This window comes from Ambystoma mexicanum, chromosome 12 (genome assembly GCF_040938575.1).
Source record: "Ambystoma mexicanum isolate Mex_15411 chromosome 12, UKY_AmexF1_1, whole genome shotgun sequence".
NCBI lineage: Eukaryota > Metazoa > Chordata > Amphibia > Caudata > Ambystomatidae > Ambystoma > Ambystoma mexicanum.
This window is the reverse complement of record NC_090936.1, coordinates 1,188,671,057-1,188,684,688: the sequence shown is the minus strand read 5'-3', so window position 1 is coordinate 1,188,684,688 and position 13,632 is coordinate 1,188,671,057. Positions and strand designations below refer to the sequence as shown.

Sequence of the window (13,632 nt, the reverse complement as noted above, 5' to 3'; positions counted from 1 at the left end):
TACAGTTCAAAACCTTGAGACACACGGATGGTAAACAGTGGAGACTTCATGAAAAGCATTAATTCCCCCCATAACTTCCTTTAATGTTTTATAAAAGTGAAGATTCCACGAAACTGCCTGCAAGCACCTTAGTTTCTTCCGAAATTCAAACTTTTCTAAATTAGCCACCGTCTATCGTGGAAACGAGGCCCAAGAAATCATGACACTGCCCGATGCCGCCCCCTGGTGGCTGCTACTTCTAACAGCAGCGAGCGTTCATTCTTCGGATCCATTTCAAATGTGTATTCTTTCTACCTGTGCGAGTAACTTCTTGGCTTGAAGTCCTAGGTTGAAGAAAATATATTGTTTTAATATCTGTATTAGATTTAAATTTTGAGGTCTAACTCAAGGGGCCCCTCTTCCCGTTCACAGCTTCAAAAAGACCCCAAAAAAGGAAAAAAAAACGGAGGCAACGCGTTTGTCTTGGAAGCAAGCCAGCGGGTTTGAATCGGTCTCCGGCATTAAGCGGGATAGACCAGATTAATTCACTATATGTACTGGTTTTAGGTCATTGCATTGCCTGAATAAACATCGCTGGGAACAGTGGGATTTATTTCTCATACTGAAAAGCCACCCAGCATATTTTAGGACAGGGGTGATTATATAACAAACTGTAGTCCTAGAATTTGTGGGGAAAGTACTGGGCAGTGGGAGAGGAAAATAAAATCATTGATTGCCCAACGATGAGTTTTACTGGTAACATCGGGGATGGGCCTACAGGGGTACAGACACCCAAAGAAGCGAATTCTGAAAACCCAGATGGACAGAAGGTCTAAATCACAAGCCCTACACTGGGGGGATGGGAGTGGGGTCTGGGGCTCGTCCTCACACGCAACAGAGCCTTCAATCTACACAGATGGGTCCTTGCAGGGCCCTTAGTGCCCTTGGACATGACGGCTAACGTAGGGCGACTAGATTTCAAAAGTAAAAAACCGGGACAGGGCAGCTAACATGAAAGTAGGACTAACTCTTGAAAGTGGCTGTCGAGGCACTACACTTCAGTAGAGTTTGGAGGAGAAGGATGTTTAAGTGTTACTGTTCAAAGAAACACATATTCTAATTAATTTATCTCAAACTAACACTATCTTAAATGGTAAAGTGCAGCATTTCTTCTGTGCAAGAATTTGCATTCCTGGTTGCCAGACGTGTAGGCCTACTACAAAAAACCGGGACCACTGCAGTTTCCAATGGGAATATAATCTTGAGAAAGGGGGACAGAGCACCAAATACCGGGACAGTACCGGCAAAACCAGGATGTCTGGTTACCCTATGCTAACTGCCCCCATGCCACCAGGAGCAGATTTTTGCGTTCCGGGCTTTTCATCCACGATCACTCTGTATGCAGGAACATTGGGGAGGGGGAGCGATGTTGGCTAATCCGTCAGGACTCAATAAAGGTGCTTCTGATGACATGGGACCAGTAGACAACTCTGCAAACAAAAAATACATTTTGTTCACTAACAAGTTGTGCACATGACCAGGCCCTCCTGCGGTAGTAAACTCTAACTCTGGCAAGTGTGCCCATCCTGCGGCCCAACCAGAGGCCCATCGTAGACTAGACTAACCAGTGGCACGGGGTAAATGAAGGTCTGCGTCCTATGGCTCACATGATAATTGGGACTACAACTCCCACCAGCCATTGCAAGCATAGTCAATGATGAGCCATCATGGGAGTCATGGTACAAAACATATGTGGAGCCCGAGGTGGCAAATCCCTGGGCAAGAGAATGATCAATCTCTGGTTGTCCTTGGGTGGGGGGGCTAGAGGTGGGCGTCCAGGTCAAGTTTTTAATATAACCAAAGAAAAAGTGAATGACCGCCATGTAGATTCCCTCTATGGAAATTCATCTCATGAATATTCACAATGGGAAATCTGAATGAGCAACAGAGTTTGTCCCTCGAGAATGGTCAGTGCGCACCCATGGCCACAAGCGCTCACAGAGCAAAATGGGGGCAATCCCTGACTCACTTTATAGTGATGAAGAGCTAATGCTAGATTGTATGCAGGTGTGGCGGCTCCGTCAAACGGAGCTCAATGCAGAGAGAGGGATGAGACTATTGAGATACCTCCTGAAGTAACTGGCATAGAAAGTACTGGGGTTCCTCCAGGAGTAAAGTCCTGCACCTGGCTCCCTGGAAGACCTTCAGGCCTCTTAGGAACTAAATGGGGTTAGGTATACTGGTGTGGGAGGCTGGATTGTCCTTGGGCTGAGACTGGGTTCTTCTGTGAGCTGGATCGACATGGTTTGGCCGTGGCAGAATTGTTTGCGGCAGAATTGACCGTAGTCACCAATTTTGCTGCAGCCAAACCCTGCAAATCTTTGCCCCTCCACTCCTCAATACATCCCCTCCACCCACTTACCTTTTGCACATTCACTTCCCTCTGACCCTGCAGCATCAGTTCCGTCCCTCTAATGCGGGTCAGGTCTGATGCTGCAGGGTCCCCTTTTCCCTCTTTTTTCCCCCCAGTCCGCCGCCTCCAATCCTCAGGAAGCGGAAGACACCCCAGCCACCCCCCCGCCCCCAAGGCTAGCAATACACCCCTGCTTCCCATGTTCAGTATTGATTACTTAATTTTAATCGATCAAATGGTACTGGCCAAATTCGGCCAGATCTACCATTCAATCAATTAAAATCGATCACATTGGGCAATACCCTGTGAATTGGCTGCACAGTCGAGCCTCGACTACTCTTCTCTTCCTGGGCTGAATTGACCTTGTCCTGTATAGATGGCAGACTGCGTACCTTGGGTTCAACATCGGTGTAGAGTCAGCTGACCAGCTTACATTTTCCCCACTCTTCACAAACGATGTCCAGTACTGTTTGGGGTTTATGACCAAATAACAACTCGAATGGAGACAAACCCATTGATGACTGGGGCATGTCACGTAATATGAGAATCCAAGGTAGGTCGCAATTTGCACCATTTGGGATCCTAACTTACTTCAGCATTTGTTTTATTTTTTTGTTGCAACGCTCTACCAACCAGTCAGTCTGGGGATGGTAGACCGATGTTCCGATTTGTTTGATCTTCAGTTGCTGACAAACAGTTTTCATAATAGTCAAAACGAAATTCTGTCCTTAGTCGGTGATAATTTCAATGGGGTGTTCCAACGCTGGCAAAACAAGGGATCAGGTGATTGCACACCTGAATCACACTGGTTCCTCGCAGAGGGAAGGTGTCTGGATAGCAGGTTGTGTAATCTACTACTACCAGGAGATATTGATAAACATTACTGGTGGGTTCCAGGGGTCCTACAATGTCCATGCCGATCCGGAGGAAAGGTTCTCCGATTAGAGGCATTAGCTGCATGGGTGCTCGTGGAGGGATGTATGGGCTGACCTTCTGGCAAGTAGAGCATTCCTTGCAATACTTGGTTACATCTCGGAATATTCCAGGCCAGTAAAACCTATTCAAGAGTTTCTCTTGTGTTTTCTCAGCAGCCAAATGCCCCCCTGTGGCTTCGTCATGGGCCAACCTAAGGACCATATCGCGGAGCTCCTTTGGTACTAACAGTTGTTCCGTTTCCTTGCTTACTCACTTTGTCTAATGCCACTCTACAAAGAAACCGGTTTCTCATCTTGAAACAAGGGGAAGTGGACCCTTTCTGTCAATCATGGAGGACTTGTTCCCGGGCTCTCTGTAAAGTAGGATCCTTGAGGGTCTCAATTCTGAATATGCCTCCTTACCATCACTAAACCAGTCTGAGACAACCAATGGCTCTAGATTCGGCCCATTTCCTTTTGAAGAGTTTCACCTCCCGCCAGCTTTTTTAAGGGTGTCTTGGGTTGGGGTTAGTCAAATCGATTTCGGAAAAAGTAGCATCGTCAAGCCACACCAAGTCCTGGACACACTACCTAAATGAGGGAAGGTCAGTCCCCAAGAGAACAGGTTATGGTAGCAAAGGCATTATGGCAACTCTTACATAGAACTAGTGTTATTCACTCATGTTCACCACCTTAGTGGGAGAACTCTTTATGTCCCCCTGAACACATTTCACTGGGATAAGTGGGCCAACACCATGCTTCCACCCACTTACATCTGATCTGATGGCGGTTTGCTGGTTGCTGCCGTTTCCCCGTCAACCATTACGTCCACCAGATATGGGTCCCTATGTGTTCAGTATTACTGGCTTTGCAAGACTCTGACTTCCGTAGGTTCTCGTTTGAGCTTTCAGGGACAGAAACGGCAATATGTCCCCATTCATCACAGTTAAACACTGTGGTTGCCTTGGTGCACTGGGCCATGGGAAACATCTATCTTCTGTACGCAGAGGCTTGGATTCGAGAGGTGGTTTACAGACCCCTCCTGTCTTGGGACCTTCAACAGCCGAGACTCCCTGGTTTGGTTTGGCGGAACCAGCTTTCTGGAAGGCTGATGCGATATCAATGGCCTCTGCTAATGCGGGTCGGTGGTGTTGCCTAACCCAGTGTTGCAGGGGTCCCGGCAGAGCCTCAACTAATTGCTCCAATCATATCTCTTCCATAAGTTCGGCCATGGTACTGCCACTGGGTTTCAGCCATTTATCAGTTAAGTCCTGCATCCGATAATAAAGTTGACTTGGGGTTTCTCTGGCCCGTAGCCGCCTGTCCCTCAAGCGCAATCTATAGGCTTCGTCATCCATTCCAAGACACTCCAATATGGTCCTTTTAATTTCTGGGTAGGCGGTGTCTCTGGAGGGGTAGGCGGCCTGATAAGCCCCCCGCATGGCTCATGTTAGCAGTGGGGCTATGTAATGTCCCCAGCGTTCTACAGGCCACTGAGCATTTTGAGCGACCCTATCGAATTTGCTGAAGAAGAATCCAGGGCCCTGGTACTTTTGCAGGACAGAAGCAACGGGGGTGGCCTCTGGAGGCTCCCAGGACGTCAGTAATGTGTTTGAGTTTCCTGATTTTTCTCTTGGGTTGCAGCTTGGATCTGTATAGCCTGCTGGAAGGCCTGGCGGTCTGCCTCTGCCTGGTGGCTTTGCACTTGAAGTTGTTGGGAGTTGTTGCTGGCCCTCAGTGAGGGTTTTGATGACTCCTTCCATCGCGCGTCCAAATGCCACCTCTGCCACCACTTTGTGAAAGGACGAAAGAACAAGGTTTGGTTTCCCTGAACAAGAGGAGATATAGTGGTCTGCGTAGGAAACGTGCTTCTGTCTCCTGCTTTCCATTCCTCTCTCTATCTAGAATGGTCTCTCCTGTCAGTCCTTTTAATCCTCATATGTCCAGCGGTACGAGTTCTGCATCTCCATCGAAGTTACATCTGTCCTGTAAGGAGTAGAACGTTTCTCGCTTAGTCCAGAGTCAAGTACTGGTTTTATGGTGGGGCCGGGGGTGGGGGGGCATTGACAGCCATTCACAAGTGTTCTTGTTCACGCCTCTACAAACACCCCTACAAGCCCCACCCCTTTCCCCCCTCGCAACCATGCATATCCCTGCGAGTGACTCAGGCTCTCACGCACCGTGGCCTGGGGACCAGAGGTCCTGGGTCGGCTGACAAGCTTGTAAGGAATGGCCGCCGGAACATGACAGGGCATTGTGGTAGTTAGCCGAAAGCAGCAATGAAGTGGGTGTTCTCTGGACGCTGTTGGGAGGTAAGCGCCGACAATGCCCCTCTTCTTCCAGCCTTTCGGGACTGGGCCAGACGTCTCCCAAGGGGCTTGTGCTCCACTGTCTATATGTCCCATAGCTCCGGGAGGCGGCTCTCTGGTGACAAGGCACTTCAACAGTCCTCTTTAAGCATTTGGGGGGCTGCAGGTAACCAGTTAGACCTTACACTTATCAATCCAGGATAGTTGCGAGCACAGTTCACCAGCCAGCAAAGACTCACCCAGGGACAGCGGGGGCCACTTCGGCTGCAGTGCCTGGATGGTGGGGCAGGCAGTGAGACACTGGTGGCAGGGCGTCTGGGCTGTGCCATTTATTTCGCTCCCCCAGGCAGGAGTATCCCCTTACTGGAGTGGCTCCAGCCACTACATCCCCTCACTCACTCGGCTCACCAGCTCAGATCTCAAATCTACATGTCCTGTGCCTGCACCTCACAGATTCCCCAGGCCGGGTGCCACCTCGCAGGTGAAGGGATGAGCCTGGGCTCACCTGTATTTGCACAGGTCTGCCTGCAGCTCAGGAACTCAGCGTCCCCTGCGCGCAGAGAGCAGGAGCCAACCTTCTCCACCATCGCATCGCTCACGGTGCAAGCACCTCCTTTCCTTTCCGGACAGGAGTGCTGCCAAATATGCAACTTGGCTGCAAATGGCACTGGGGCTGCAGGCCTTTATTGATCCTGTCCGCACGAGTGCCCTCTTAGCTGAGGGCCGCGGCCGGGGTGACGTTCCCCTCTATCTCAGGCAGGAGATGGTTTATAAGATGATATCGTCCGGGATCCAACACTTCTTTCTCCCCTGGGGCGGGAGTTTGCCCGATACTGTGCGGGGCGGGTGCGGCCACTTCTCTCCGGGCAGAGGAAACACGCCAACGTGGGGCAACAGCTCCGAAGGCGCAGCACAGGAGCTCCCCTGGGCTTATGCGGAGTGGCAGGTGCCTTGCCAACACTCCGATCCCAGAGCCCAGACAGGTAACCACCATGAAACACCACGAAGAGCGGTCTCGGCACCGAGCGAGGTGGCATGGTGGAGCCACCTGGCAACCAGACAGCAGCTGCAATGCTCCAGGACTCGCCGGGCACCCTCACCTCACTGCAGGGATTCCTACTCCATCGCCACTGTTGTAGCTCGAACTATGGTCACACAGGCCAGCCCCGATCAGTGCTGGCTCACGGGCCATCCCGAGGGTTGCCGGGGGCACCCAGCAGGCACTTACAGTTGCTGTGGTTGCACAGCTGACATCAGTTGCCGGGGCCTACCGGGCTAGCAAATGTGCTGTGGCCACACAGCAGGACAGTGGCCTGGGGGGGCCGCAGTACTGTGGTCACACGGCATCATTACATTACATTCATTTGCACTGCGCACCAAAGGGCCCAGAGGCATACGGGCGCAAACTCTAAAGTAGAAGGTAAACACAACAATAACAAACAGATACACAGAGGTGGACAGGCCGCACGTGCACCAACCAGCTCTGCTCACATGCATTTATCTAAACAGAAAGGGTTTCGGTTTCTTGTTAAACCGGTCCAGTGATTTTATTTCTCTCAGACCTGGCAGAATGGTGTGCCACGCTCTAGGAGCCGCCAGAAAGCAGTCGCCTTTGCTGACCTAGGCAACCTTAGCTCTTGGCACCACCGCAAGTTGGTGCCATTTGGTCCGAGTGCTCTCAGCACCGGTTTTCTCCTTAGTGCTTCTGCGGGCTCATTCCAACCAGGCATGTGTGTGTCGTTAGCAGTCGGCAATACTCTATTCTGGCATCAATGGGGAGCCAGTGCCATTTTTTTCTTGCTTCTCATATATATGATCTCTTCTTTTCAGACCCGCTATAACCCTCACTGCGCTATTTTGAATTACTTGCAATCTCGCACAGTCGCATTTGCATTTGCATATCAGAAGACTACTGCAATAGTCGATTTTTGTACCGATAATAGCCCTGGCTACGGTCTCAACGTTTTTTCGTAAGATACAGTCGTATCTGTGAACGTCCCTTGAAATAGTAGACCGATGCAGAGACAAGGCTTTTCACCTGGGCACGTGCATTTGAATTTGGACCCAGCTATATCCCTAAAGTTTGAACGTTCTGTTTTGTGGCGATCCTGCAGCCTGCCACCTGAAAGTGCAGATCCTCAGGACTAAGCGTCTGTATTTTATTTTCTGTGCCCACCACCATTGGCTCCGTTTTTCCTTCATTTAAGGCTAAGCTGCTTTTGACCATCCAGGATTGGAACATCCCATACACTTTGTTAACGGTGCTTGCATCCTCCTTCTGATAGGGCAAGAACGCATTCCTCATCATTTGTGTTGCCTATTCCCCCCCCCCATCTTCAAGCATCTGAAAAATAGGGACAGTAAAAATATTGTACAAAGACGGCGAAAGGCATGCACCCTGTTCAACTCCAGATCGCAAATAAGCTGAAGTTGCCTCTGCACTGTTGCTACAGGCCCTTATCAATCTGTTGTCCAAAAGGATTGTATCCCTGCTGCTGCCACGTCAACGAAAACGCAGCCACTTCCTTCAATCTCTTAATTAGTAGCGAGTGGTCCACCAAATCAAAAGCGGCAGATAAATCCAGCAGCAGCAGCAGCAGCAGCAGCAGCAGCAGGAGGAGTATCCGATGCCTTTAATCGATTACTTGCCGCATGCTGGATGTTAAATCCAGCACAGCTGTTTCTGTACCATAACCTGGTCTGAAACCTGATTGCCGTGGCAGTCAAATGCTCTAGGATCTGATTATAGATCACGCAATTTAGTATTTTAATCAAGGAAAGTATTAGTGATGGTCCAATAGTTGGATGGCATTAAAGGGTCTAGGCCTGGTTTCTTTAAAGGTGGTGTAATCCATGCACTTTTTAAATCGTCTGGCATGTGATTTTCTTCAAAGAACGCATTCACAAACTTTGTGAGGATCCCTATGAGCGGGCAGGGCAGGGTAGCAGGGCCACGTTCACACAGCGTCAGCCTGCAGGCCAGGGTCGCAGGGACGTGTTCACACAGTGTCAGCCTGCAGGCTAGGGTAGCAGGGCCGTGTTCACACAGCGTCAGCCTGCAGGCCAGGGTAGCAGGGCCGTGTTCACACAGCGTCAGCCTGCAGGTCACGGTAGCAGGGCCGTGTTCACACAGCGTCAGCCTGCAGGCCAGGGTAGCAGGGCCGTGTTCACACAACGTCAGCCTGCAGGCCAGGGTCGCAGGGACGTGTTCACACAGCGTCAGCCTGCAGGCCAGGGTAGCAGGGCCATGTTTACACGGCATCAGCCTGCAGGCCAGGGTAGCAGGGCCGTGTTCACACAGCGTCAGCCTGCAGGCCAGGGTAGCAGGGCCGTGTTCACACAGCGTCAGCCTGCACACAGTGTCAGCCTGCAGGCCAGGGTGGCAGGGACGTGTTCACATGGAGTCAGCCTGCAGGCCAGGGTAGCAGGGCCATGTTCACACAGCGTCAGCCTGCACACAGCGTCAGCCTGCAGGCCAGGGTAGCAGGGCCATGTTTACACGGCATCAGCCTGCAGGCCAGGGTAGCAGGGCCGTGTTCACACAGCGTCAGCCTGCAGGCCAGGGTAGCAGGGCCGTGTTCACACAGCGTCAGCCTGCACACAGTGTCAGCCTGCAGGCCAGGGTGGCAGGGACGTGTTCACATGGAGTCAGCCTGCAGGCCAGGGTAGCAGGGCCATGTTCACACAGCGTCAGCCTGCACACAGCGTCAGCCTGCAGGCCAGGGTAGCAGGGCCGTGTTCACACAGCGTCAGCCTGCAGGCCAGGGTCGCAGGGCCGTGTTCACACAGCGTCAGCCTGCAGCAGGCCAGGGTAGGAGGGCCGTGTTCACATAGCGTCAGCCTGCAGCAGGCCAGGGTAGGAGGGCCGTGTTCACATGGCGTCAGCCTGCAGGGCAGGGTCGCAGGGACATGTTCACACGGCATCAGCCTGCCGGGCAGGATTGTAGGGACGTGGTCACATGGCGTCAACCTGCAGGCCAGGGTAGCAGGGCCATGTTCACACAGCATCAGCCTGCAGGCCCGAGTAGCTGCGCCATGTTCACCTGGCATCAGACTGCAGGTCATGGTAGCAATGCCCGGTTCACACAGCGTCAGCCTGCAGGCCAGGGTAGCAGGGCTGTGTTCACATGGCATCAGCCTGCAGGCCAGGGTCACAGGGACGTGTTCACACGGCATCAGCCTGCCGGGCAGGATCATAGGGACGTGTTCACACAGCATCAGCCTGCAGGCCAGGGTAGCAGGGCTGTGTTCACATGGCATCAGCCTGCAAGCCAGGGTAGCAGGGCCGTGTTCACACGCTGTCTGCCCTGCTACCCTGGCCTGCAGGCCAGGGGAGCAGCGCCATGTTCACATGGCGTCAGCTTGCAGGCCAGGGTAGGAGGGCTGTGTTCACACAGCGTCAGACGCAAACCAGGGTATCAGGGCCATGTTCACACGCCGTCAGCCTGCAGGCCAGGGTAGGGTGGGGTCGCAGGGATGTGTTTGGCATCAGCCTGCAGGCCAGGGTTGCTGGGACGCATTCACACGGTATCAGCCTGCAGGCCAGGGTCACAAGGACCTGTTCACACGGCATCAGACTGCAAGCCAGGGTAGCAGGGCCGTGTTCACACAGCGTCAGACTACAGGCCTGGGTAGCAAGGTCATGTTCACACGGCAGCAGCCTACAGGCGCAATAATGAGATACAACAGAAGTGCCATTCATGGAGTCCGCCGCCGTTCTGGCGAACGTCCCGGCTGAGGCTCATTTTATCGACCGTCAGTGTTGCATGTTAACCCCTCCTGGGAGCATGGTAGCTCCCAGGATGTTGTAATGGGTCACGTGGCACTAGCCACGTGACCAACATAAAAGAAGCGAGCCGCTTCCGGCTCGCCAGTCACTCCCATCGAGGCTCCAGCGTCGTTCTTGGTGCACCATGCTGGTGCTGTGCTGCAGGCGCTGGGCCGTAGGATGGGGCCCAGCTTGAGGACGGTGCCTCTGCTGGGCAACGCCGTTCGGACGGTGCCCCTGTGGGCAACGCCGTCCTTGTGTGTCCCCCAGCCATGTGAGGTGGGCTGGGGCGGCGACCCCGGCCTGGGTGCCCCCAGAGCCGGGGCCGCGGTGCGCCGGGTGCCCCCGGCCACGTGTGGAGCTCCGGTGGTCCGGAGCGGGTGGGGTCACTCCCCACCCATGAGTCCACGGCAGGATCGCCGCACCTGTGAGTCCCGTCGGGTGCCCCACCCCGACATGAGTATCGGGCTGTCCGGTGACCCGGAGCAGCCCCCAACAATGGCGACGAGGGCACGGGCCCCGCGTGCCCGTAAGAAGAATAACGGGGAGGAGTGAGTGTTCGCGGCGTCGGCCGCAAAGGAGGTGCTGCCCCTCCCCCACCCGCCTGCCGCGGAGGGGAGGAGCGGCAAACAAACAAAGGATGGCGGGCCCGACTCCAACGGGGCCCGCGGAGAAGTGACGGTTGTCGGCCACTGCCCCCCACCATGTGGGGGAGGTGTGATCTGTGGAGCCGGCCGCGTGGGCTGCTGCCCCCCCAACGGATTGGGAAGGATGCGGGCCCCGCCGAACTCCCCACTGTGAGGAGGAAGCTGCGTCCACCTCCGCAGCATGGAGATTGCGGGTTGTCACCCGCGGTGGGGAGAGAGGTGCGCAGCCGGTCATGTGGCGAGACCAAGGAAAAGGGCGGGCCCAACTCCAACTGGGCCCGCATGGACATCAGGAGGGGGGAGAGTCGCTTCCCCGTCCCTGTTGGTGATCTGTGGCGTCGACCGCATACGTGTGGGGTGAGCTGCCCCTTTTCTCGCCTGGGGGGATGAATGCCCTGCAGCTTCGGCTGCAGTGAATGGAGGAATAGGCAGCGCCGACTGCATCATGGTGCCCGGCGCCTCCACGGAGTGGACCTGCCCCTCCCCCCAAACATGCGGCGGGCCCACTGTCACCTGAGCCCATGAGGGCAAAGGTGAGCTCCGGGCCGGAGCGGAACTGAAAGGAGGCGGACCCACCACCATCTGGGCCCGCCACTAGAGAGATGTGCTCCGGAGCGGAACAAGGAACAAGAACGAACAATGATGCGGGCCCAAATCCATCTGGGCCGCAAAGACAGTAAGGAGGAGCCGCTGTTTTCCCCCGTGTGGAGAGGGATTGCCAGCTGTGTCGGCCGCATTGAGAGGTGAGCGGCCCCTCCCCCAGCATGACCGCTGGCCGCGCACCACAGCGCTGCAACCCCCCCGTCAGGCCCGAACAGGACAAAGGGAAGGGGCGTGGCCTAAACAACCCGGGGCCGCGGCGGTTAAGAAATAAAAAAAATCATCACAACGCGCTGCACATCAGTGATAAGCGCGGCTGTCGCCGCATGAGAAAATATGTGCGGGTGTGCTCGCTGCCAGCGCCATCCTGCCATAAGGGGTCCCCCAGCCATGGGAAGAGGTGAGCTGTCAATCCCCACCTACAAACCGCGCAGCTGAGGCGCCCCCATCGGTCACGGGCCCAATTCCCACTGGCCTGCAGAATTTGTCATGGTAATCTGTGGACAGATAGGGGGGGGGGAATGCAGCCCAAGCAACCAAGAAAGGGGCAGAATGACCATCCGGCCGGGACGAAGAATACAGGGACCAGCCCCTAGCGGAGAAGGGATGGATGGCTGCTTTTGTGGGGGTTTTGGGTGCCTTCCCAGTCTTGCGGCTCGGACAACCTGCCACCGGGAGTGTGCTCACATCGGCCCTACAAGGGAGGGGAAACAATATGCCTGTCGTCAGGGTGCCAGGATGCCATCACTGACGCCTCCAGACTATAGACTAGGCCGATGTGGACCCTGGGCCTCCCCAGGTGCGGCTTTGCTGGCCCTCGTCTGACTTTAGCGAGTGTCCAGGGTGAACGGTGGTGAAGACCATAACTGGTCTCCTGCGGCTCCACCAGTGCAGAAGAGGGACATCATGATCGACATCCCCATGAGGTCCGAAAGCCTGCCGACACAGCTGCGCTCCAAATGGCCCAGCTGGCGGACAATGTTATGGGGTGTAAATCCGCACGCCTAGAATGCTTTCTGTGGTGCCAGTGGCTCGCACTGGTGTTTGGTGTGTTAGTTGAACCACTCACCAAGGTTAATAAAGTGGTGAACTATTAGTAGAGTGGTCCTAGGAGTAGTAGAATGCAGTGCTAAACTATTAGTAGAGTGGTCCTAGGAGTAGTAGAATGAAGTGCTAAACTATTAGTAGAGTGGTCCTAGGAGTAGTAGAATGAAGTGCTAAACTATTAGTAGAGTGGTCCTGGGAGTAGTAGAATGCAGTGCTATACATTTTGTTTTTTTTGTTATTAAAAAATGGAGTGGTGTTGCATGTTAACCCCTCCTGGGAGCATGGTAGCTCCCAGGATGTTGTAATGGGTCACGTGGCTAGTACACAGTAAAAGAAGCGAGCCGCTTCCGGCTCGCCAGTCACTCCCATCGAGGCTCCAGCGTCGTTCTTGGAGCGCCATGCTGGTGCTGCGCTGCAGGCGCTGGGCCCTAGGACGGGGCCCAGCTTGAGGACGGTGCCCCTGCCGGGCAACGCCGTCCGGACGGTGCCCCTGCCGGGCAACGCCGCCCTTGTGTGTCCACCAGCCATGTGAGGCGGGCTGGGGTGGCGACCCTGGCCTGGGTGCCCCTGGAGCCGGGGCCGCTGTGAGCCGGGTGCCCCCGGCCACGTGTGGAGCTCCGGTGGTCCGGAGCGGGTGGGGTCACTCCCCACCCATAAGTCCACGGCAGGATCGCCGCACCTGTGAGTCCCGTCGGGTGCCCCCCCCCCACATGAGTATGGGGCTGCCCGGTGACCCGGAGCAGCCCCCAACAGTCAGTCACACATTTGTAAAGGGGCAACACCATACTGTTCTGCCCTCCCAACTACAAAAAGCTGAAAATGATGGACTAGACAGAAGTAAAAGGTCATCGAGATCACAGCAGGAAGCTTTGATGAATGAAGCCCAGTCATGACCTTTGTGTATGTGAACTCAGCACCTGCTTAAAAACCGGAGCCTCCTCAGCAGACACCAAGG

At 54.5% G+C, this 13,632-nt stretch overlaps 1 protein-coding gene across 1 annotated transcript in view; it reads right to left on the bottom strand.

The window, feature by feature from the left end:
• The window catches only part of PPM1H (protein phosphatase, Mg2+/Mn2+ dependent 1H), a 625,702-nt gene that overhangs the window by 258,538 nt on the left and 353,532 nt on the right, over positions 1 to 13,632 (bottom strand). The gene's annotated exons all lie outside the window — the stretch shown is intronic.